Here is a 24,763-nt window from a genome sequence, read left to right on the forward strand (position 1 = left end):
GGACTACTGTTCTCTTAGTGGACTCTCATAAGACTGGTCATTGTCCCCCAAAGCATAGGACATAGCCATATGCTCTTTCTGCCCCAAACCCTTAGTTTTTCATCCTGAGTCACCAGCCCAGAATCTCCAGGGAATTTTATTTCATAGGGCCTTTTGTCTTTTCATGCCACTGTGTCTTGGTCACATCCTCCCTGGTCCACCCCACTGGTAAGTCTAATTTTGAACCTCAGAAAGCATGGATGCTCTATTAGACTTCTTATTTCCTTCCTCCCAGTGCTCTCGGATCATCTTGTGGAAGAACCCAAAAGGAGGTTGGTCAATGTGATTAGGCCATCTGTGTTTGCTAATTGTCCATAATGGAAGTTAGGCTCCTACCTTTCCACAGAGACTGGGAGATAGGAGGAATATCTTTCTTGATGATTACATTTCAAAGCGATGGTTTCCAGGTCCTTGAGAAAGACATTCTTGAGTCATAAGACATTTACATCTCAAAGGGGCATATAAAAATGTGCAACTGAATTTTTTTGTTTTGTTTTGTTTTTTTGAAGACAGAGTCTCACCCTATCACCCAGGCTGGAGTGCTTTGGCAAGATCATAGTTCACTGTGGCCTCCAACTCCCATGCTCAAGGGATCCTCCTGCCTCAGCCTCCTGAGTAACTGAGACTACAGGTGTGTGCCACAATGCCAAGCTATTAATTTTTTTTTTTTTTTGTAGAGATGGGGTCTAACTATATTTCCCAGTCTGGTCTTGAACTCCTGGCTTCAAGAGATATTTCCACTTCGGCCTCCCAAAGTGTGATTACATGCGTGAGCCACCATGCCCAGCTCCAGTTGCAAATTATATAAAGTAAATTCTCTAAGGGAAGTCAGAGACCTGTGAGCAGGTAGAAGTCTGTCTAAAGTTTAATCAAGCTGAGGGGAACGTTCAGGTCAACTTGGTGAGTAGCAGCCTTCAAATAGGCTCAATATAATCCCAAAAGGTTCTAACTCATCTCTTCTCCACCCTCATTCCCAGTGTGGGTGGCTTACTCTGTGTGTACACAACTAAAGCTGAGTTTTCTATGGCAGGGGTCAATAGAAGTCTGCCTTATGGCAAATTGTGCCATATACTTGACATGGCATAATGTACTGTCCCAAATTTGGTAGTACTCTTTGTGGAAAGTGGATACTTCATACAGTGCTTTAGGTGCTGAGGGAATTAAGAAGCTACACTTCCTTAATGGGATGTTACACTACAAGTTGGGGAGTCTATAGTTCTCTTTTTGGTGACTACTATGTACATTTTCTGCTGCAGAAAACCAAACCGACATCAGTATTCTCTCGACACCTCCAGTTCAGTGCACAAAGAGAATTCACTTCCTTGGAAGTCACCTTGATGCTATTTTCTATTGTACATGATTTTAAAATATATTGTGATAAATCTCATTTGTTCTCTTATTCAATGGTTAAAGAAACATGTAAGGGAGTTGGTGAAATATATTTAGCTGATAGGATTTTAGAGATGATTTTAAATTCCATATAACCATCTTAAGATTCATATGAGAAATTATGACCAAAACTATTAGCTCTGTTTAGATCAAGATGTAATAAAGAAACTTGTCCAATTAGGAACTAGTTCTGTTTATCTCTGCTTTTCAAATTGGGTTCTACAAATATGAATGTTCCTGAGCACCTTCAGAAGGGACGTGTTGTGTTTGTTCTATTCATCACCAGTGAGAAGTAACTTGACATTTCCATTGCTAATAACTTCCTTGCAAAGTATATTGACACTTCAGTCATTTTTAAACCAAATCAACAAATAATGAGGGGCTGTTCTGTGAAATCCACCCACGCAGTTCTTGCTCGCAAATGATGCAGGCTGTTGAGATGCCAAGATGCAGATGACATGTGGATAGTGGAATAATAACAGACTACTTAAATAAATGTTCAAAACATCAACAGGTTTCATTTGAAGGTGTGTAGGTAGCTACCAAACAAACTTGGTGGACATTAATTACTACAGGAGGTGAGAGGACTAGAAGAACATGCATAAAATGAATCTCAGAAATGAATCTCCCAAGCCTGCTTTGTCTTTCCCTGAAACCCATTTGCTTAGTGCTTCGTGCATACATCCATGAGTTATTCTCCCCATGTATATGCCCCTTCTTGCTTTCCCACTTTGCTGTGACTACCCTTCATTGCAGATAAAAGGATCCACTCTTAATTCCTTCTATTCACCGTCATACATAATACTCCTGCCTCCACACAAGCCCTCCTCTCTGCTGGAAGGTCTTTATCTCTATTGTGATTCTCCTTTGTTCCTTCCACCTTGGTAACTTTTCTTAGTTAAAACTCATTTTAGAAGGTTTAAAACCTCTTTCAGAAGGTCTACCTAGAGCTCCTTGTCTCCCTTGAGTTTCCCCCATTATTCATTGTAGAGCAGGGAGGGCGTGGGGGTGGCCTGAGTTCAAATACTTGCTCTGCTGGGTTGTGTGTAACAAATTTCTTAACATCTCAGTAACAGTTTCCTCATCTTTAAAGCGAGGCTATCTGTGATTGATTTTTAATATTATGAGAATAGTGGATGTATGCTACAGGCATATATATTAAAGAAGGCATGAACTTTTTCTTTTCCCACTGAAGTATATTCATGCCTACACTTGTATCTGGACACACAGTAGATTGTTTTCTAGTGCCTCCAAGTTTTTAAAATATTTTGACGAGAGTTGATAATTGGTAGCAGGAGTAACATTCCGATACGAGCTACTCTGCTGTTAGCAGTGGAACTCTAATGGTCTGGGGAAAGGCTCCTGTGTGGTTGAACCTGCCCAGTTGTGGGTACAGCCTTGTACTGGCAGCCCAACCCTGACCTAAAGTAAATTCCCAGGAGAAGTCTTTCCTGGGATTTGAATTTGCAGCAACAGATGTGAACATTCTAGTGGCAGTTTGATCATGTATGATACTATAAATAGGACCCTACCCGCAAAAAAGTGGAAATCTCTAGAACAGATTGATTTTTTTTTTGCTTTTTATTTTAAACATTTTTAAATTAAAAACAAATTTACATATAATAAGATGGGCCTTTTTTTGTATACAGTTCTTTCACATTTATAGTCTCTTGTTCAATAATTATTTGGTGAGTGAATGAGGCAGCCAATATAGTACCTGGCACAAAGTTGGCTTTCAGCGTATACTTGTATATATGTAGGTGTACATACACTTACTGTGGCTACAGCTAGCACTCTGCATAGTTTTTGGGTAGCACATATCTCACTAAATCAGTGCCACTATTAGACTTGACTTAACAGAGCCGTGTCCTGGGTCCTGTGCTTCAGGCTGTTCATTGTGTGGTCCACTGATAGACATCCTGTGGGAACTGTTAGAAAGGAAAATTCTTGGGCTGCATCCCAGACCCACTGAAGCCTCACCTCTGGGGGTGGAGTTCAGGAATCCACGTTCTAACGCAGTCTCTAGGTGGTGCTCATGCAGGTGTTTGCCAAGCACTGCCTTAGAGGGCCCTGCCTTGTTCTTTTTGTAATGTCCCTCTTGATGGGTGCCCCAATCCTTGAACACACTTCAAACCCAGACTCCAAAACCCTCTGCCCTGAGTCTATTTCCAGAACTTTTGTAGGTCTTTTTATTTGATCCATGAAGGGACAGCTATTTGCAGGGGCTGTGGATAGAGCTTGGACATGTGAAGGTGTCCACATGTGTGTGCCAGACCCCTTGCCAGGCAGCCTGGAGCTGGGAGAAGGAAGAGAAGGGCAGTAAGCCACAGGATACATTTTTTTTTTCCTGTTCTGCTAGTTCTAAATTGGAATCTGCCTTCTGGGTAATTTTGAAGTTACATTTATTAAGATTGTAGGAAAGAACATACTTTATTTAACTGCTTGCTAGCTTGAATTATATAATTTAGACATTCTAATATACAATATGCAGGCCCCTATTTTTACCCTCAGCCTGAGGCCTGCAAATGTTAAGGTTGAGTTTCTCCTGAATTCTTAAAGTTTCCTTTCTGTGTTCTCCACTGGGTTGGGAACTCCTTGGTGGCAATGACTGGGCCTTCTTTGACCCTGTAACTCTATTGTCTTGTGCAATGCCTGGTGTAAGTGACTTAGTAAATGTGTGCTGATAGGTGAATAAATGAATGAATTCCTTTATGAAGGTTGGGGCTGTTCGGGAAAACTTTGTGGGGGAGATGCTGAGCCAACATGGTTGTTCCTGGGTAGGGTTGGTGAGACCATGGCACACAGATGAAGTGTCCTTGTGCAGGCACCACTTTCTACTGTTGGCACATAAATTGTTGGAATGAGGGAAAATTAAGGGACTATAACATGGACATCATATTGTCTGGTGGAACTGATTCCTCAGACCAAGCAAAACCAAATGATTTTTACAGTCTATGCAAGTTGAGTGTTATGAACTGAGTATTTGTGTTACCCCCAAATTCATTTGTTGAAGCCCTAACGCCCAGGGTGACTGTATTTGGTGATGGGACCTCTAAGGAAGTTAATTAATGTTAACTGAGATTATAAGGGTGGAGACCCCAGAGACCTCCATCTCATCTCTCCATCTTTTTCAATCTCTCTCATTCTCTGTGTGCACACACCAAGGAAGGGCCATGTGAGAACATAGTGAGCAGGCAACCGTCAGCAAGCCAGCAAGAGCGCCCTCACCAGAAAGTGAACCTTGCTGTAAGCTTGATCTTAGGCTTTCCAGCCTCCACAATGGTGAGAAAATAAATTTCTATTGTTTAAGACACCCAGACTAGTATTTTGTTATGGCAGCCTGAGCTGACTAATACAGCGGGAAAAAGAACCAAATGCCACAGATTAATTAGATGTAATGAAAACAGCTGTCAAGCTAGTCCTAAACCTTGGCTTACTACAATTAAGTGTTCGATACAAACTAATTAAATTAGCAGCTCCCCGGTGTTGGTTTTATAGACAGTATAAATTATGCATTGAGGCAGGAAGCTCTGTTCATACCAAGGACTTATTTTGGTGGTTCTTGTTTTATGTGTGGCATTTGTTTCTGGTTTTATTATAATAACTTATGCCAGGTATATCATAAAGTAGCATAATTGAATAATTGCATGTTGACTATTTAGATAACTTTTATATATATATATATATATATATATATATATATATATTTTTTTTTTTTTTTTTTTCCTGTCTCTTTGAAATTCTTCTTTTACCAAGGCTTGATCCCATAGACATTCTCAAATCTTGCTGGCTCAGTATCAGGGAAAGCTGAAAACAAAAGCTTTATAAGATGTATTATTAATGCTTGCTGCTGTGAAACGTTGATAATAAATAAGAGCTGATTGTATCCACTGCAATTTCTCACTCAATTTTGATGGCTGGGGAAGAGCATAGATTTCCAAGCAGAGTGAAAACAGGTTGTCTTGTTTCTGCTCTCTTTATTAATGCAGGGTCGCAGCTGCATTGTCTCTTGCTAGCAATGGCTTAATGCACTTGTTTGGACTGCTGTTCAGTTGTCATTTGCAAGGGGACATCTGGCATTTGGACTGTTTTTGAGAGGCCATTGGTTTTTTTCCCATCTAAACATTTCACCTGATTCTCTTAATAAACTTGATGGTTTGTAAAATTCAGCCAACTAATCGATATTCGTTAACAATCTACTTTATTTGCCAGACAGTGGGCCAAGCTTGGAGGAAGTTGTGAAGCAGAATGAAGCCTGTCCTGGTTCACAGAGAACCTAGAGTGTGGTTGAGAAGTTAAGACACATGCAAAATCACAGTGAATCACATGATAGTTGGATGTGCCAAGTACTAATTGTACTGCTCAAAGTAGGCCATCATTTCAGGATGGAATCACTTCCAGGGGAAGAGATACAGGGTGGTCCAGGAGAGGTATCCAGCACCAGTCCAACATCTCCTTGAGCAGTGTTTTTCAAATTGTATTGACCCTGCCTGATTTCTTCTTCTTCTCCTTCACCTTTCTCCCTTCTCCCTTCTCCCTTTCCCTTCTCCTTCTCCTTCTCCTTCTCCTTCTCCTTCTCTTTCTCCTTTCTCCTTCTTCTTTCTCCTTCTCCTTTCTCCTTCTCCTCCTTTTCTTTTTTTTTTTCTTTTTTTTTTTTTTGAGACGGAGTCTCGCTCTGTCGCCCAGGCTGGAGTGCAGTGGCGCTATCTCAGCTCACTGCAAGCTCCGCCTCCCGGGTTCACGCCATTCTCCTGCCTCAGCCTCCCGAGTAGCTGGGACTACAGGTGCCCGCCACTGTGCCCGGCTAATTTTTTCTATTTTTAGTAGAGACGGGGTTTCACCATGGTCTCGATCTCCTGACCTTGTGATCCGCCCGCCTCGGCCTCCCCTCCTCCTTTTCTTCTTCTTTTTTTTTTTTTTTGAGATGGAGTTTCACTCTTGTTGCCTAGGCTGGAGTGCAATGGCGCAATCTTGGCTCACTGCAACCTCCAGCTCCTGGGTTCAAGCGATTCTCTTGGCTCAGCCACCTGAGTAGCTGGGATTACAGGTGCCTGCTACCACGCCCAGCTAATTTTTGTATTTTTAGTAGAGACGGGGTTTCACCATGTTGGCCAGGCTGGTCTCGAACTCCTGACATCAGGTGATCCACATGCCTCTGCCTCCCAAAGTGCTGGGATTATAGGCATGAGCCACCGTGACTGACCTGACCCTGATTTATAGGAAGAAAAGTACTTGATGTCAAACTGTACACCTATATGGATATGAATCACGGAAACTGAAGATTCACCAGATAATACTTAACCCTTTCTATGTGCTGTGCACTTCATTCTATTTATTTTTAACACTTTATGAAAACATTCTATTTTGTGAAAAACAATAGTAGTTGCACTCCATAAATTGTTAAGTGCCCCTTTAATTGGTTGCCATCCTGCATTAATTAATAGTCTGAATTCTCCAGAGAAACAGAACTAATAGAATCTATCCTCTCTCTCTCTCTCTCCCTACCTACCTACCTACCTACCTACCTACCTACCTACCTACCTGTCTACCTACCTATGTATAATCTATCTACTATAAGGAATTGGCTCATGAAATTTGGAGACTGAGAAGTCCTAAGATACACAATCAGCAAGCTGGAGACCCAGGAGAGCTGATGGTGTAGTTCCAGTCAGAGTCTGAGGGCTTGAGAACCAGGAGACCTAATGGTATAATTTCCTGTCCAAGTCTGGAGGCAGGAGACCAATGTCCCAGCTTGAAGACAGTCAGGTAGAGAGAAGGAATTCTTTCTTACTAAGCCTTTGATTTCTTCAGACCTTCTAGGAATTGAGGAGGGCCATCTGCTTTACTCAGTCTTTTGATTCAGAAGTCAATTGCATACAAAAGCACCCTCATAGACACACCCAGAAATTATATTTAACTAAATATCGAGGCACCCTGGGGCTCAGTCAAGCTGACACATAAAATCACTCATTACACACTCACAACCTGAAAAACTCTGTGGTAGAGGCCTGTCTTAAAATTCCACAGCTGCTTCCCACAGTAGGGCCACCTCCCTACTCTCCTCTCCGTGCCATCCTATAATTGGAAGCCCAGGAAATCATCAGTATCTCTGCAGTGGATTACCTAGGGGTTCACCAGAGAAACAAAACCAGTGGAATATATATAGTTACGCAGAAAACGCTAATCATCAAATGGTAATCATCATCAAATGCTAATCTCTTCTGAAAACACCCTCACAGACACACCTAGAAATAATGTTTTACTAGCTGTCTGGCATCCCTTAATCTAGTCAAGGTGACATAAAATTAACCATCACATGCATTTAAGGATTATTAGTAAAGGAGTGATATCCTCTATTAGATTAGAAATCACATTTTGGAAAGATTACTCTGTAATTACTCCGTAAAGAGTGCATTTCTAAGAATTTAATTGTGGCGATATCAAAAGGCTTCATATATAGACCATATACTTTTGGAGTGGGGAGAATGGATTTGGAGTATAGATCAGTGTTTCTCGAGCATGAGACTTGGAGCATTTGTGAAAACACAGGTTGTTGGGATCTACCCACAGAGATTATGGATTAGCAAATCTAGGATGAGGCCTTGGAATTTGCATTTCCAACAAGTTTCTGGGTGATGCTGATGGTGCTGGTCCAGGGACTACACTTTCTTATTTGGTGTGGTTGTAGGAAGAATATTTGCCCTCAAAGATGTTCATGTCCTAATCCCTGGAGCCTGTAGATATGTTATGCTAGATGGCAAAGGGAAATTGAGGTTTCAGATGAAATTAATTTATAATCAATTTATTAATCAATAAATCAATAAATTAAGGTTGCCACAGAGCTGATTTTGGAGAGATTATCTTGGATTATCTGGGTGGGCCCCATGTAATCACAAGGATTCCTAAAATTAGAAGAAGGAGGCAGAAGAGAATTAGAGAGAGATGCTGACTACTGAATTTAAAGTCTCTGGCTTTGGAGCTGGAACATGGGACCGTGAGCCAAGAATGCGAGCAGCCTCTAGAAGGTGGAAAAGCAAAGAAAATGGATTCATGCCTAGACTCTCCAGAAAAGAATGCAGTCCTAACCCTTTGATTGTAGCCCCCTAAGACAACTATTAGAGTTCTAATTTACAGAACTGTAAGATAATGAAGTTGTATTGTTTTAAGTCACTAAATTTGTGGTAACTTGTTACAGCAGCAAAAGGAAACCAGTACCGATCCCTCCAGGAACTGCAGTGGGAACTGGGAACACAAAGGTGAAAACCACTTATTCAGTGACTTTGAGCTTCCCTATTTTTATTTTGCCCCTGCTCCCATCTCAGGACCAATCAGAGAGAGCGAAACATGCATCCCAAACCAATAACTTAAGATGTCCTGTCTCCAGCCTTGCCATGCCAACAGCCTCCAACCAGAGCATATCTGATTGATGGATCATATAAAGCCTTTCTACTCCCTTGCCTACCTTTGAATCTCTGCCAGTCACAAATGATGGTAGCTGACTCCCTTGCTATCACAAGCCCTGAATGAATAACCTCTGTTTGTCCTCATTTAGGTGATCTTCATTTATTTTCAAAAGACATAGGGCTCTCCTTTTTTTCTTTTCTTACTCACTGATTATTCTAATGCAGTGGTTCTCTACTTAGGGTAATTTTCCCCTCCTTCTCAGAACCTGGGACATTGCAATGTCTGCAGATAATTTGGTTGTCACAACTGGGGTATGCTACTGGCATCTAGAGGGTAGAGGCCAGCAAAGATGCTAAACATCCTAAAATGTACAGAACAGTCTCCAAAACAAAGATTTATCTGTACCAGAATGCTAATAGTGCTGACATTGAGTAACCCTGCTCTAGTGGTAGGAATTTCTGGCCTCCATGCAGTAGGGAGGTGTGTGTGGAGGGGTCTTTTTATGCAAGTAGGACAGTAGTACTAACATAAGACAAAGGTGACCAGCAATCTATCTACACAATTCACTCTGACGAGGCTCGCTCTTGCAGCAAATACAGTCTTTGCTTCTGCTTCCAAAATAGAATATGACCTCCTTTGTCCTGAACAAACAGCAAAGCCTAACGTTTCATTTTGTGCCTCTGCTTAGTAACTCCTAGAGATCTATAACATATGTAAAAACATGCTAATATATTTAAATATACTTAACTTTATATATATGTATAAGATATGACTGTCATGATATTTCCATGTATGAATTGTAGAAATAGTGTCTTTCCTTCACAGCTATATCATACACACAGATACACACACACAACTTTGTTTCCAGCTGGCTCAATTTACAAAACAACTTCTCTAGTTTTCTTCTTCCATTCTTCCTCCAGTCACATGGGGTTGTAGTTTGAGCCTTATGTATCCAAGACATTCTCATCTCTGGATCTTCTGAGCTGATTTGGAATGCAAGCTATGGAAGCCTCCATGTTTCTCATGCATTTAAAACAAAGCTGCAGTTTGAGATTTCTTCCATAGATTGACCTCTAGTGTTTCTGATTGACAAGCTCGGGAAGAAAGAGACAAGAAAGACCTTAGCTGTGAAGAGAAGCGTTCTCAATCCTTTTGCTCTGACATTTTTGCAAGCTCACAGACTAATTAATCAATTTCATTAAAAAAGAGAGAATATTGCCATGGTATCATAAGGCATGTTTATACTGTCACATTAAGATTTCAGGGTATTTTTAATCCTTAATTACCCATTACTTCTTTTCTTTTTTTTTTTTTTTTTTTTTTGAGTTGGGAAAGGCCTTAAAATTTCTTTTTTTTGATTATGTAGTTTTCTGCTGGTGTTTACTGAGGTTGAGGTAGTAATTGAAACAGAGCTGCCTCTCTTGTTTGGAGGAAATAAGATCACCTTTGGAGCCCTGGTTTTGTGTAAGATTTGATTAAAAGTTCCATGCAGATCATTCTACCAGCCTGTCTTCAATGCACATGCTTTTGCACAAGAAGCCACTAATTTATCACAAGAAGCATGACCCAGAAGGAGTTTTATCTATAATGTATGTAACATATGCTTGTGAAATATTTCCAGAAATACTCATTTCTAGCATTTTGTTTCCCCATAGCATCAAGAAATATTTAGTGTTGATAATAAAACTGGTGACGTTTTGCCCTGAATGATAGTTTTCTGAAAGTATCAAGAGAATTAAAAATGCCCAGTTTCATTTAAGGAACCTGTTAACTACTTGAAATAACAAGGAACTCTCCGATTATTTAAAGAGCTTTTCCTAGCATGTTTTCTAACTCCTAGTCCTCAAAGAGATGGGTGAAGATGTGGAAAGAGAAGGTGCAGTGTAGCTTTTGAATTAGATCAGAATGAAACCTTTCTTATTAAAGTAGACTAGGAATAACAATAATAAAAACAAGCAGACAGAAGCATTCTCCTGCATCTTATAAAGGATTTTGACAATGTGTACAGTAATTATTTTTTCTTGTTTGGTTTACTATAAACTCTATGCCAAAGAGGATTTGGAATCTTACTTTAAAAAATGAATACTGAAAAATATAAATGTGTGCCTGTCTTTTATAAGGGACAGTCTAGCTAGTGTGTCTGCCTCTGAGTCTCATTTATGCATTGTTATTAATGTTGAATCGATGGCTTACATTGTAATATTCATTTATAACATATGCTTATTTATAAGATATATTTGAGTGAAGCTGATACCTCAGCTCCTTCATGTAGCTCAGCACGAAGTGGTGCTCCTGGAAAAAAAACACTTTTTCAAGGACAAAGGTAGTGTCCCAGCAATGATGTCTATAAAGAACATCTCAGAAATGGAGTGCCTTTCGGTGCAGCACCATTTTACACCAATAGGAATTCTCATTTTCTTGTGCAGACTACCAAGCTGCTTTGTTACTTGGCCTGGCACTCACTATCATGATGCCTCTATCCTCATAGGTTCCACATGAGAACAACAATTAGAATTACCTGGTAGCATGACTGTGGACAGCCAGTCTAGGTAAGTGAAAATCCAGTTCTGCAGTATAAAAGGTACTCTGTTTTCAGCTATTTCCTGCATTCAGAAAAATCATACATTGCAAAATGTGTGCTGAAAAGTTGTCAACACAAACCTGGATAGAATATTTGTAAGTTTGATTGTAGCAGCTATTAGCCTTTTAATTAGAATGGAAGTATTACTGTAAATTGGACCTTTGGCCAGGATGATTGATCTAGGCAAAATCTCCATAATCTACTAGTGCATTTTGGTTGAATAGTGTATGACCTTCAGCTGCAGTTACACAAAGACAGTACAAATTCCAGACCCTCTGCAATCTAACAAAATTCATTCAACTCGTATTGAGGGCTCCTTAAGTGTTGGTGCTAGAGTTAGGGGCTAGACATAGTACTAAAAATGAGACACAGTCCTTGTGCTTAGGATTAAGAAGCTTAGAATATACTAGATGGAAGGATACAGACAAGAAAAGAGGTAAAATACAGTGTTCATGTAGTTAGCCTAGTTTGACTTTGATTTGGAGTCAGGGCTTACTGAAAATCTACTGCAATTTGCAGTAGGAAATTAATATTTAGTTCTTCTCATTTTCAGGCTCTAGTAACAAAATATAATAAGCTGGGTAGTTTATAAACAACAGAAATTTATTTCTCACAGTTCTGGAGGCTGAGAAGGCCAAGATCAGGGCACTGGCGGATTCAGGGTCTGGTGAGGGCTTGCCTCCTGATTCACTAGAAGGTCGTTTTCCCTCTATAATCTCACATGGTAGGAGGGGTGAGGGATCTCTTCAGGGCCTCATTTAAAAGGCACATATTTTATTCACGAGGGTTCCATCCTTATGACCTAATCACCTCCCAAAGAACCTATCTCAAAATAACTTCACACTGGGAATATCAACAAATAAATTTTTTGGGGAGGAGGGAGTAGAAATTTTGCCTATGGCAGTTCCTTTCCCAGTTGCTTTAGGAACACAGGGGAGTGATGATCTAGTAAATCCTTGGGGAACTTACTTTCTAGATTAATTTAGCATCTCTGCTATATCCTAAAGGGTAGATTAGTGTTAATGATGAAAGGATTGGGACTTGAGGAGGAGGAGTATGGGGCAAAGGCTGAGGGAAACCCTTTGAGAGATGTGTGGCTGGCTTGTGGAAGCTGTGCTCAGATCATGCATTTACCATAATAGAAATGTGACATAAGGCTAAGAATTATCTGTTTATTGATTTACACAACAGTGACTCTCCCTGGAGTGTCTCAGATGCACGTGATGTGCATGAATGCTGGGTTTGGATCAGTGAGCTGAAAGATGCAGAGTATCACATCTGGCTGGATGAGTCCCCTATTGATTGTGGACTGGGGAAGAACCATGAGCGCTGTGCATCCCAGAAGAGTAGGAAGCAAGATGTGTGTTTAGTGAGATTGGCTGGCTGACCCTGAAGCCTCGTTCAGCTGTGGCAAAATGACCTTCTATGGAAGTCATGCATGGTCATTTTCTTTACCTCCCAACATAAGATCTATGTCTGTTAAACAGTTCTAGTCTCAATTTCAAAGCAATTAGGAGGCTTTAGCTGGAGTTTTACTCGATGAGAAATAAATATACCAAAAGGTCAGCTTTCATTCTACTTTGGAGGAAGATGTATGAGAGTGTGTGATAAGAACTCACAAAGCTAGACTGAGAACAACAAAAAAAAAGACAGAAAACTGACTATTTACCATTTTCATAATTTACAGAAAGTCTATTTAAAGAAGGCAGTGACTTGTTCAACTTGGGTGTTGTAGTGTCTACACCCTGACATTTTGTGTGTGCCGTCTACCATATTTACCAGACCCTGGGCATCGTCCCAGGAGTCAGCGTGCGGGTCTCTGGTTGGAAGTCAGCATTTCCTGGGTGCAGAGTCCTCTAGTGATGATGAGGACAGAGGAATCAGTGTTTCCATAAGTACCAGACACTATTTCCCTGGGAGAGGCAGCAAAGCTGAATGAGACAGCATTGGCTGGCTAGGGGTAGGAAACTAGAGTTTTAATCTCAGCTCAGGTGCAGTTATTTGATTGGTTGTCATTTAATCTCCATACCTCAGTTTTCTTCTCCCCATCATTAAAATAATCTGCCTCATCCTCATTATAAAACTGTTGTGAATTCTGATGGGATGATGATTTAAAGTACTATAAGGAAAAGTCAATGGCAATTAGCATAAGTAGTCATTTATATCTCAGTCATTGTCTTAGTCCTTTTGGGTTGCAATAACAAAAATACCATAGACTAGGTGGCTAAAGGCACAATGGAAATTTATGTCTCACAGTTCTGAAGGCTGGGAAGTTTAAGATCAAGGCACTGGGAAATTCAGTGTCTGGTGAGAAGGCCCACTTCTTTATAGATGGCCATCTTCTCATTGTAACATTACATGGTAGAAGGGGCAAGGGAGCTGACATGGTTAGGCTTTGTGTCCCCACCGAAATCTCATCTTGAATTGTAATCCCCAGGTGTTGAGGGAGAGACCTGGTGGAAGGTAATTGGATCGTGGGGGGCGGCAGTTTCCTCCCCAAGCTGTTCTCATGATAGTGAGTTCTCATGAGATCTGACGGTTTTATAAGTGTTTGGTAGTTCCTCTCTCGCTCACTGCTTCTCTCTCCTGCCGCCCTGTAAAGAGGTGCTTTCTGCCATGATTGTAAGTTTCCTGAGGCCTCCCTAGCCATGCGGAACTGTGAGTCAATTAAACCTATTTTCTTTTAGATTACCCAGTCTCAGGCAGTTCTTTATAGCAATGTGAAAACAGACTAATATAGGAGCTTTCTGGGACTTCTTTTATAAGGGCACTAGTTACACTCCTGAGTGCTGTGCCCTCATAATCTAATCACCCTCTTTCTTTGTCTATTTTCTGTTTTGTATAACTGAATGTCTGAGATTAAGTAATTTATAAATAAAAGAAATGTATTTCTTACAGTTCTGGAGGCTGGGAAGTTCATGGTCAAGCGGCTCATCTGATGAGGGCCTTCTTACTGCATCAAAACATGGTGGAGGGCATCACATGGTGAGAGCTCATGAGAGGGGACAAAACTAGCTTTTATAACAGATACATTTTTGTGATAACTAACTCACTCTTGTGATAACTCATTAATTCATGAATGACTCTGCCCTTATGACTGCCTAATCACCTCTTAAATTCCCCATCTCTTAACACTGCTATATTGGGGATTTTCTTAGTCTGATTGGTGTTGCCATAACAGAGTACCTGAGACTGGGTAATTTATACAGAAAAGGGGTTTATCTAGCTCACAGTTCTGTAGTCTGGGAAGTACAAAAAGCATGGTTGTGGCACCTGCTTGGCTTCTGGTGAGGGCTTTCGTGCTTCATCACATCATGGTGGAAAGCCAAAGGGAAGGCAGACATGTGTGAAGAGACAAAACCTGAGGGATGCAGTTGCTTTATAACAACCCACTCTTGAGAGAGCTAGTTTATTCCCAAGATAATTATTTCTGTCTCACCAGGGCAAGAATCACTATTGTGACAATGGCACCAAGCCATGCATGAGGGATTGTTCAACGTCACTGAAATACCTCCCAACATGCTAGATTGGAGATCAATTTTTGACACGAGTTTTTGTGGGGACAAACAAATCGTATCCAAATCATAGCAGAGATTAAATTTCAACGTGAGTTTCAGAGGGGACAAACATTCAAATCATAGCACCACCCAAAGACACCATCTCCTAATACCATCCATCACCTTGAGTGTTAGGGTTTCAACACAGAAATATTGGGGGGATACAAACATTCAGATGATAGCAGTCATATTATATTGTGATATCATGGGCCACAGTTATTTAAATAACTTACCAATTATTTTTGCAGACAATTGGAGATTATAACTTTAAATCAAGCATTTAACAATCACCACCCTTTAATGAAATACATGACACTGTTTATGGCCATTAAAACTTAGGTGACACTGAGCATGATAGTCTGAGGCGTTGGTAAACTTTTTCCTATTATGGGCTGTGGAGTAAATATTTTATACTTTGTGGGACATACAGGCCCAGTCACCACTTTCACTGTGCTGTTGTAGCATGAAAGCAGCCATAGACGATTTGTTAATGAGGGGATTGTGTTCCAATAAAACTTTGCACAAATAGGAACCAAGCTGACTTAGTCTTTGGGGCCATAGTTTGCCAACTCCTGCTTTAGCCTAATTTCAAAGGGGTGGGAAACATAACCCTTTTCCCAGAAGATGTTGTACTGGAATATTTGTGAGAAACAATGTTCAGCTGTTTAAGTATAAGCATGACATAGGCAGTTGGTAAAGTTTAATTTGATTTGGAGTTTTTGCAAGTGAGTAAAATGGATGGCATATAATGGATGGAGGTTAGGTAATTAGTGGTGTTTTTAAGGGAGTAATTATTTAGACCCTTAGCTAGGTAAGCAAAAGGGAGAGGATATGAGGGGGAGGCAGGTGGCAAACATTGTTGGGGTCAGTGCATAGGCGGTTTTGATGAAGTCAAAAAAATCTTGAAATGTAAATAATAGTTCGAGTGTGCCAAATGGATAAATTATGGTGGTTAGCAAGTAGAATGCTGAAATTTTTGGAAGTGGTTTAGCTATTGTTATAAAGTTGAGGGTACAGGTGAAAGAGAGAAGAAAGCTTACTGGAGATGAGGAGGTCAAACAGCACATAGGCCAAGATTTGAATGGCTCATCTAGGTAGATATCAAAGTCATCAAGGTTGGGACCTAGTGTAGAAGTAAAGAGAAAAACAGTAAACTAGGTGCTAAATTCATTGGTGGATGAAGGGGGAGGTCCTGGGAGGTCTGCAGGGGTAGTAAGAAAATCTGAAGTTTGGATCTTCAAGTGTGTTGGGATTTTTGAAGGAAGAAGGATGGCGAATGATTTGGAAAGGCATGTGCTGTGGAAAACACAGTCCAGATATGAAACAATCCCATTGCCGCTGCTTCCTGGGTACACAGACTACTTCATCATGTTAAGTGTGGTCATGTGCTATGGTCTAGACAGTAGAATGGGGATGGCAGGAATGCCCAGCAATTTCAGGCCTGCCCCTTAAAAACAATTTATGGGCAGTGCTCCATTCCTTCTCTTGTCTTGTTTGCTGAATGGATGCAGAGGATCACTGGAGGACTTCCAGGCTCTGTATGGGAGATGCACTTGATAGTAGTAACAACTTAAGGATTACCATGAGAATGACCTTGTATGGCAGACACCTGCATGTGTGTTTAGAGTTTTGAGCAAAGGAATCTGGGAATGGCCAACCCAGAGATTCATTCTTTATCTATGAGGAACATCTGAACCCTCTTCCATCCTGTAAAACACAGGCTGTACAGGGATTTGAGGCCCTTTGCATGGATTAGATGAAGGTTGCCAGGTGGATGTTGTTAGAGGGATAGTGATAAATGAAAATGCTATATAAACTGCATGCTTTTTGCAAGTGGTGTCGGTTCTCCTGCCCATTCTGCCACCACTGGACCACTCTGAATGTTAAGTTCTCCTCAATAAACCTATGTCTCATTTGCTGGCTTTGGGTCTCTTTAGCCTCTTGAACCTGGTGCGTCCATCTGATGGCTGCCACTTTCCTTGACTTATGTGGACACCTGCTATTGCAGGCATATCCCAGCAAGCATGCCACCCAGAAAACCACCATACAGGGACTAGAGCAGCTGTGTGCAGCCTATGGCATCCCTATTAATATCAACAGTGACCAGGGTTCACACTTTACTGGAGATCCTGAATAACCACTAGTATTTCCACCTGCCTTACAACCCTACAGTCACAGAGTTGACTAAATGGATGAATGGACTGTTGAAGCAACAACTCCAGTAAGGGATGCACTCTCTGGCTCTGTGGACACACCATTTAGCAACAGCCAAATGCAGGCTGAATGAACATGAACATTCTCATCACCCCAGCGCATGTACTCTCCTGATACAGGACCTGATAGCACTATCAGGATCCAGGTAGATAGTGTAAGGGACACTATACCTTTGCCCCAACCTGGGACTCAAGGTAACCTCCATTGCCCTTGCCACAGGATTTACCCACTGGGGAGTGCATCATTACATGGGCCTGGAAATGGAAAACCAGCATCTGATGGTTCTATTTATCTGCTCCAAGGGGGAAGGGCCTAGAACAGGATGTACAGGTTACGCCTATTTTACATCCTACTCCCCTTTGTATTTCCAAAATAATGATTCCCAGTCTCCTTTTTTGTAAGGGGACAATCATCCTTTCATTATAGAACACTGTAATACCTCCATTGTCTTACTCTAGCCTCCTGCAGTGCATCACAGAGGGGGCCAATCCATTTGGTATTGTAAACCAGGCACCAGGCTGCTGCCAGGCATGGTGCACTCTCAGAATGACACAACTTCTTGTGTCCTGTTAAATGGTCATGACTTGCCCTTTCTTGTACCCACTTGATATACTTTGGCTCTGTGTCCCCACCCAAATCTCATCTTGTAGCTCCCATAATTTCCACATGTTGTGGGAGGGACCCAGTGGGAGATGACTGAATTGTGGGGACAGGCGTTTCCCTTGCTGTTCTTGTGATAACAAATGGGTCATGAGGTCTGATTATTTTTTAAAAAATGAGTTTCTCTGCACAAGCTGTCTTTGCCTGCTTCCATTCCATGTAAGGGGAGCAGGCACTTGCTCCTTCTTGCCTTCTGCCATGATTATGAGGCTTCCCCAGCCATGTGGAATTTAAGTCCAATTAAACCTCTTTCTTTTGTAAATTGCCCAGTCTCAGGTTATGTCTTTATTAGCAGCACGAAAACGGACTAATATACCACTGAACATCTCACCTTCCGCCCTTAGTTAGTGTGCAGCAAAGCTCTTTGCTGACTGGGTGCAGACGAGGGCTAACAAAACACATGGTTGGGCCTGTGGAGGGCTGCCCTTCTGCTCCACTGCAGGCCTGCTGTGGTGCGTCCAAGCAGCTAACTTGAGTACCTGGGCTCACTTCTGTACTAGTTTGTATTGCTGCTGTGGCATTTGGCTGGAATACTCCTCTGTATACCTAGCCCCAGGGAAATCATGGAAGAATTGGCGTGATAAGAATGTGAGGGCTGTTCAAGGGTATGCTGGAGTGGACTGTATGGTGGATGCTCCTGATAGCAATAACTTAAGCATATCCTGAGAATGACCCTGTCTGTAGATGTATCTGTTTGTGTATTCAGAGTTCTGGGCCAAGGAATCTGGGAGTGGCCAACCTGGAGACTGATTCCCCATCTATGAGGATCATCTGAAACCCTGGTATCCATAGAGGATTAAGGCCCTTTGTGTTGGGTTACATGATGGTTGCCAGATGGAGGTTTTTAGGGAAGAGTGCTAAGTGAAAATGCTATATAACCTTTGTGGTTTTTGCAAGAGGTGAAGATTTTTCTGCCCACCCTGCTATGAGTGGACTGCTCTGTATGTAAGTTTCACTTAATAAACTCTATGTCTCGTTTGCTGGCTCTGAGTGTCTTCTCCAGGGAACCTGATGCCATCCATATTGAAGTTAATAGGGGTCTGGCATGACAGGCCCTGGGGGTTGACAAGTTACTAAATGGAATGATCTTGGATCCCTGAATATCTGTTGCTCCTGACCACCAGGTTGGCTCCACATGACCAAGAAGGTAACTTCTATTATACTAAGTCACTAGCATTACTCTGGTGCATGTACTTAACTCTAACTCTGAAGTACATGAAGTATGAGAAAAGAGAAATGAAAGTAAAAATGAAAATAAAACAAAACCAGAACCTTAAGAGGGCTACACAGGAAGTTGTCTGATTATGACGATAATATTGTTAAAACCAACAACAGTAGCTGCAGTAACAGCAATGTCACCTATGTGCCCTCTGCAGGCTATAGACTTTGAAACTCCTGTCCTAGATACTGAGAATTGTTACAGAAAGTCAAGGACCCTGAATGGAGGGACTGGCTGGAGCCATGGCAGAGGAACATAAATTGTGAAGATTTCATGGATATTTATCAGTTCCCAAATAATACTTTTATAATTTCTTATGCCTGTCTTTACTTTAATCTCTTAATCCTGTTTTCTACATAAGCTGAGGATATATGTCACCTTGGGACCACTGTGATAATTGTGTTAACTGTACAAATTGAAAACATGTGTGTTTGAACAATATGAAATCAGTGCACCTTGAAAAAGAACAGAATAACAGCGATTTTTAGGGAACAAGGGAAGATAACCATAAGGTTTGATTGCCTGTGGGGTCAGGCAAAAAGAGCCATGTTTTTCTTCTTGCAGAGAGCCGATAAATGGATGTGCAAGTAAGGAAGTTTTTGCTAAATTCTTTTGCTAGCAAGGAATATTAATATTAATACCCTAGGAAAGGAATGCATTCCTAGGGGGAGGTCTATAAACAGCTACTCTGGGAATGTCTGTCTTATGTGGTTGAGATACGGACTGAGATATGCCCTGGTCTCCTGCAGTACCCTCAGGCTTATGAGGGTGGGGAAAAACTCTGCCCTGGTAAATTTGTGGTCAGACTGGTTTTCTACTCTTGAACACTGTTTTCTGTTGTTTAAGATGTTTATCAAGACAATATGTGCACTGCTGAACATAGACCCTTGTCAGTAGTTCTGCTTTTGTCCTTTGCCTTGTGATCTTTGTTGGACCCTTATTAGTAGTTCTGCTTTTTGCCTTTTGAAGCATGTGATCTTTGTACCTACTCCCTGTTCTTACACCCCTCCCCTTTCGAAACCCTTAATAAAAACTTGCTGGCCTGAGACTCAGGCGAGCATCACAGTCCTACTGATATGTGATGTCACCCCCGGTGGCCCTGCTGTAAAATTCCTCTCTTTGTACTGTCTCTCTTTATTTCTCAGCTGGCCGACACTTATGGAAAATAGAAAGAACCTACCTTGAAATATTGGGGGTGGGTTCCCCCAATAGAGAATGGAGTTAGAGATCATTATGGCTTTTTGGGTACCCACGCTGTGGTGTTGAATATATTGAGTTCATTGCCTGTGAAAACCCAAGCATTTTCCTCAGGAACTGCTATTTTCCATTGTGTCTTTCACCTTCCACTTGCTCAGTTGTCATTTTCAGATCCCACGTACACAACCATTTGTTACCATCCCTGCTCCCACAGTTTCCTCAGAGATTATATGGGAGTTGGCAGTCTTATCTTCCATTCGCTTCATAATCTCCTACTACCTCAGTTTCCTCACTAGTAAAATATGAATAATAACAAACAATACATCAAAGAGCTGGTGTAAGGATTAAAAGAAGATTCATATAAATAAATCATTTAGCATTTAGTGTCTACCATGGAGTAAGCCCTCAATACATGTTAACTATTATTATTGGTGGTGGTGGTTGGTGGTGCTTCTAGGATCTGATTTATCCAAACCAAAGAAAGTAAGTTCTTCAGAACACTCATTCTCAAAGTCTGTGCTTATTCTCAAGGACCAGCAGCATCAGTTTGGAAATTATTGGGCCCCACCCCAGTCCTACTGAATTAGATGCTCTGAGGGTGAGGGTCCAACAAGCCCTCTAAGTGATCTTGATGTGCACTAAAGGTTGAAAACCATTGCTTTTGAGCAGCTAAGATATTCCCTTATCACCTCTTTACCCATTTTAGCAATGTCTATTTTCATTCTGAAAAAATTCTTGTAAAGATAGTCAATTTTATGGCTTAAAAATTAAGAATAAAATTAGAGGAACTTCTCCAACCCATAAAACATTGCTGTTTTTAACTGCCAGCAGGAAACTGTCAGGGTGTCAGAGAGAGCATGACCCTGGCATCCAACCCCAGGTGCTTCTGTGACACACCGACTCCTATGGTTTGCCTTGTTTTCACTGAGACTCCAGAATGTGTTTAACAGGCCAGTGACCTTGCAGTCTAAATGCCAGCAATGCCAGGATGCTGGCAGGTTTATGGCTGCAATCCCCCGCTGCAAATGGAAGGATCAGATGGAGTCTTAGCTGTTTGGAGAGGAGGTGCGGGTTTAAAAGCATCTCTGCTCTTGAAGCTATTTTCTTAAATTTCTTGGTGGATGGCTAAGAGTCTGGGTCCAGCATGACTTGTCTGTGACTTGTTTGGATTGAGGCCCCATTTATGCTTTTTAATCTGGCTGTCCTCTGCCTTTGGGCTTGATTAGGTCCTTAGGGATTTTTAATAAAGATAATAGAGGTCACAAATATATAGTGGTCAGTTGGAATCTTTTTGATGCTATCATCCTCATTTCCTTCCCCTTTATTGCCTCTCCTTGTGCCTTGCTGAATATTAGAACTGCAAAGGAAGGAAGGGCTTTGTAGTCTGATGCTGTCATTCCACAGAAGTGGCAACTGACATCCTGAGATGGATCACAACTCACCCAAGGCCATCCTGTTGCTCTCATTTCTGAGGCTACAAAGCTGTCCTCTCATGTCTCCTCTCTCCATCCTTTCTAACTTGACTTTTCTTTCACCCACCTTATTTTGGCATAGATATTTCTCTTTGGGAGTATGGTGATTTTTCTGAATAATGACTTTCTAAGAGTCAAAACAGCAATGTTCAATGCATTGGTTCTGGTGGTGGAAAGAATTTCTGTGTCTGCATGGTGTTCCCCTGAGTTAGATACACTTGTTGGGATTCTTTCATTTAGGTTTCATGATAAATATTTTCTTCAGAGTTGGGTTACTTTCCTTCTCTAAAGTTATGATCGATTCAGGTGAGGTGACTTTATTGCTGTAGAAGAACTGAAAGCTGCAACAGATAATTCTGACATCCAGTGGTATTTCATATGGGGATCAGGGTTCAGCCTTACTCGCTTAGGCCAGCCAGCTGTAGAACAATCCTAATTAGCAGATTCAAATGCTAGCACCAGATTTCAAAGATGGCTACTAGAGCCAGCTCTGGCACCAGGCTAGGCAGTAGTTCTCTAACTTCCTTTAACAGAGTCTCCTTCTCTCTTGTCTGTGCTTTCTTTCCATTTGTCTTTTCATGATTGTCTCATTCAGGTTTAACTGATTGAAAAGTTCAAGGCACAGTTATCTGAAAATCTATGTGTATTTTTAGCAAATGGGATTTTCTAAGGTCCAAAGAAATGAAGCTCTAATGGTAAAATCACAGGCACTATGTTTAAATTTTTCCAAGATGGATTGAGATAGGTATTTTAAATAGGTGGTTTCCAGCATGGGATAGCCCCTTTCATTCATCTCCTGAGATAGCATGTTCTGCTGTTCTGACCAGGAACCACTATGACTCCTCTGTGAGAAGAAGGTCTTCAAGATGTTTGAGACAGGTGACACATTTAGATTTACCTTATCAAGACGTCAAATCAATTATAACACATGGTCTATGTGCAGTTCTGGTATGTGTGAATGGGTTAAAAATATCTTTTCCATTGGCTGGTGAATGTTAAAATTCAAAACTGTTTAAAGGTTAAAAAAGAGGGAAAGATGAAGAGAGTATGATGGGGCAAGAGAGACAGTAGATGTGAGAGCTTGATTTGAGAATTATATGCCACCTTCAAAGCCACACAAACAAGAGTGCATACAATACAATTCCATTTATATGAAATTCTAGAAAATGTAAGTTAATCTCTAGTGACTGGAGCAGATCATATTTGCCTGAAAAGGGGGCAGAGAGCGAAGGGGAGATTACAGTGGGGCCTGAGGACAGTTTTGGCAGTGATGGACGTGCTCATATCTTGATTATGGGCATAGTTTCATGGTTTTTTTTTTTTTGTGTGTGTGTGTGTGTGTGTATATGTATATATATAAAACTTATCAAATTGTGCATTTTAAATATGTGTATTTTATAGCATGTCAGTTATACCTCAATAAAGCTGTAAAATATTAAAATGTGTATATTATCTTCGTTCTGTGACTGAATTCTGGTGAAGAGCATTTGTTTAAATGACAAACACATCCCTGCATGCTGGCCATTTCTTTGTTTTCCAGACACCATTTGCGTGTGATAGAGACAGGTGAAAAGGAAGACAAAATTCTAGTAGGCTTTGTATCTTTGCTCTCCTGCCCCTCTATTTCCTCCTCCTTTTCAGTTCCTTCTCTTCCCTCTTTTTCCCACCCACTCACCAAAGTCACTAGAATGTGAAAGGCTACATCTGCTCCTGCAAAAGCTATTTTGCAGTGCAATTAAGCATTCCTCACCTTAGCACCCCAGGAAGCTGGAGACTTCTGTGATCACCAGCATAATGGATGGTGCCCAATATCCTGGCCCAGGTGTGTGGAGGCTGAATACAGATCCATGTGGGCAGGAATACGCTGCTTCTTGGCGCACAACATGAGGCTGCCCTTCCCTCCTCGGGCCTCTTCAGAGCTCGGAGCAGCTGCTACCCTCTAGGTGACTGACAAGTCCCGCTATCGTTCACCTGCTCAGGCCAGCTGACAAATGGAGTTGGCACATTGCAGACTGAGTAAATACTTCTGTAGCCATCTCTGGCTTCAGGCTGCAGGAAGAGATGTTCAAACTCTGTGACCTGACTGCATTCTCTGAGACTGGAGAGAAAAACCAGAATGCATATTTACTCTCCTTTCAGCAAGCATGAATGGTTCCCACACATTTTTTTCCTGATATATGGCATCCATTTCCCAGTAAGGATATATATCCATGTCCCAGTAAGGATATAACAACTGAAGCATCCAAATCATTTTCAGATAATTACCTAGTTTCTGCCATTTTAATTATTAAAAATAATGCATTTATGTTTATAACGTATAGGAATACTTAAGCATAATATCAGCAATAGTAAGTAGTAATTAATGAATCATGCATTATCAGTTCAGTTTGACCATTCTGTAGCTTTTTGGAATGAGTTGCCAATCAAATGGGGCACTATTAAAAAATTTTGGATGCTGAGTTCACACTGAACATTTTGAAACTACTACATTCTTCTCTGGTTTGTCTGAACATTATTCTTTCTGAGACCTCAATTTGTTCTCTGATGAATACCTCTATAAGAGGAAAAATTATATAGACTGTCTTTGTACCCTTCCAGCTTAATTGTACAACTATAGTGTTACAAATTGACTGAAACAGGCTGTTTCAGTTTTTTCTGTCTCCATAACCAATGCTGAATAGATGAGCAGAAATAGCTCTCTTCATGTCAGAAACTTTAATTAAACCATTCTGAAAATAAGCACGTGGAAGTACTGGCAGGACCTTAATTTAATCACACTTCCTGCTTAACTGTTCCTGTTACTTCCTTGAAGGGTTGGAGGTTAGGCATAGCTATTCCCCCATTGTCAGAGGGATGGATGGGGGAATGTGTTGGGATTCAGAAGACTGTAACTTTCAATCTTTGGGACTCGCATATTAAGTTGTAGTCAGGGCTAAAAGAAGGCATATGGCTTACGGAATGTTCTAGGTGTTCACATGAATGGGTCACATGAAATTAATCTCTATATATACATCTTACAAATCTCTAT

At 41.1% G+C, this 24,763-nt stretch overlaps 2 protein-coding genes and 1 non-coding gene across 3 annotated transcripts in view; 1 reads left to right on the forward strand and 2 right to left on the reverse strand.

Annotated features, from left to right (window-relative positions):
• ACYP2 (acylphosphatase 2) overlaps positions 1–24,763 on the reverse strand; it is a 914,175-nt gene that overhangs the window by 857,310 nt on the left and 32,102 nt on the right. The gene's annotated exons all lie outside the window — the stretch shown is intronic.
• CHAC2 (ChaC glutathione specific gamma-glutamylcyclotransferase 2) overlaps positions 1–24,763 on the reverse strand; it is a 709,760-nt gene that overhangs the window by 319,358 nt on the left and 365,639 nt on the right. The window lies entirely within an intron of this gene.
• LOC126934548 (small Cajal body-specific RNA 16) lies at positions 2,772–2,954 on the forward strand. The gene has a single exon (XR_007719013.1). It is a non-coding gene; the product is annotated as a small Cajal body-specific RNA 16 (non-coding RNA).

This window comes from Macaca thibetana, chromosome 13, assembly GCF_024542745.1.
Source record: "Macaca thibetana thibetana isolate TM-01 chromosome 13, ASM2454274v1, whole genome shotgun sequence".
Lineage (NCBI taxonomy): Eukaryota > Metazoa > Chordata > Mammalia > Primates > Cercopithecidae > Macaca > Macaca thibetana.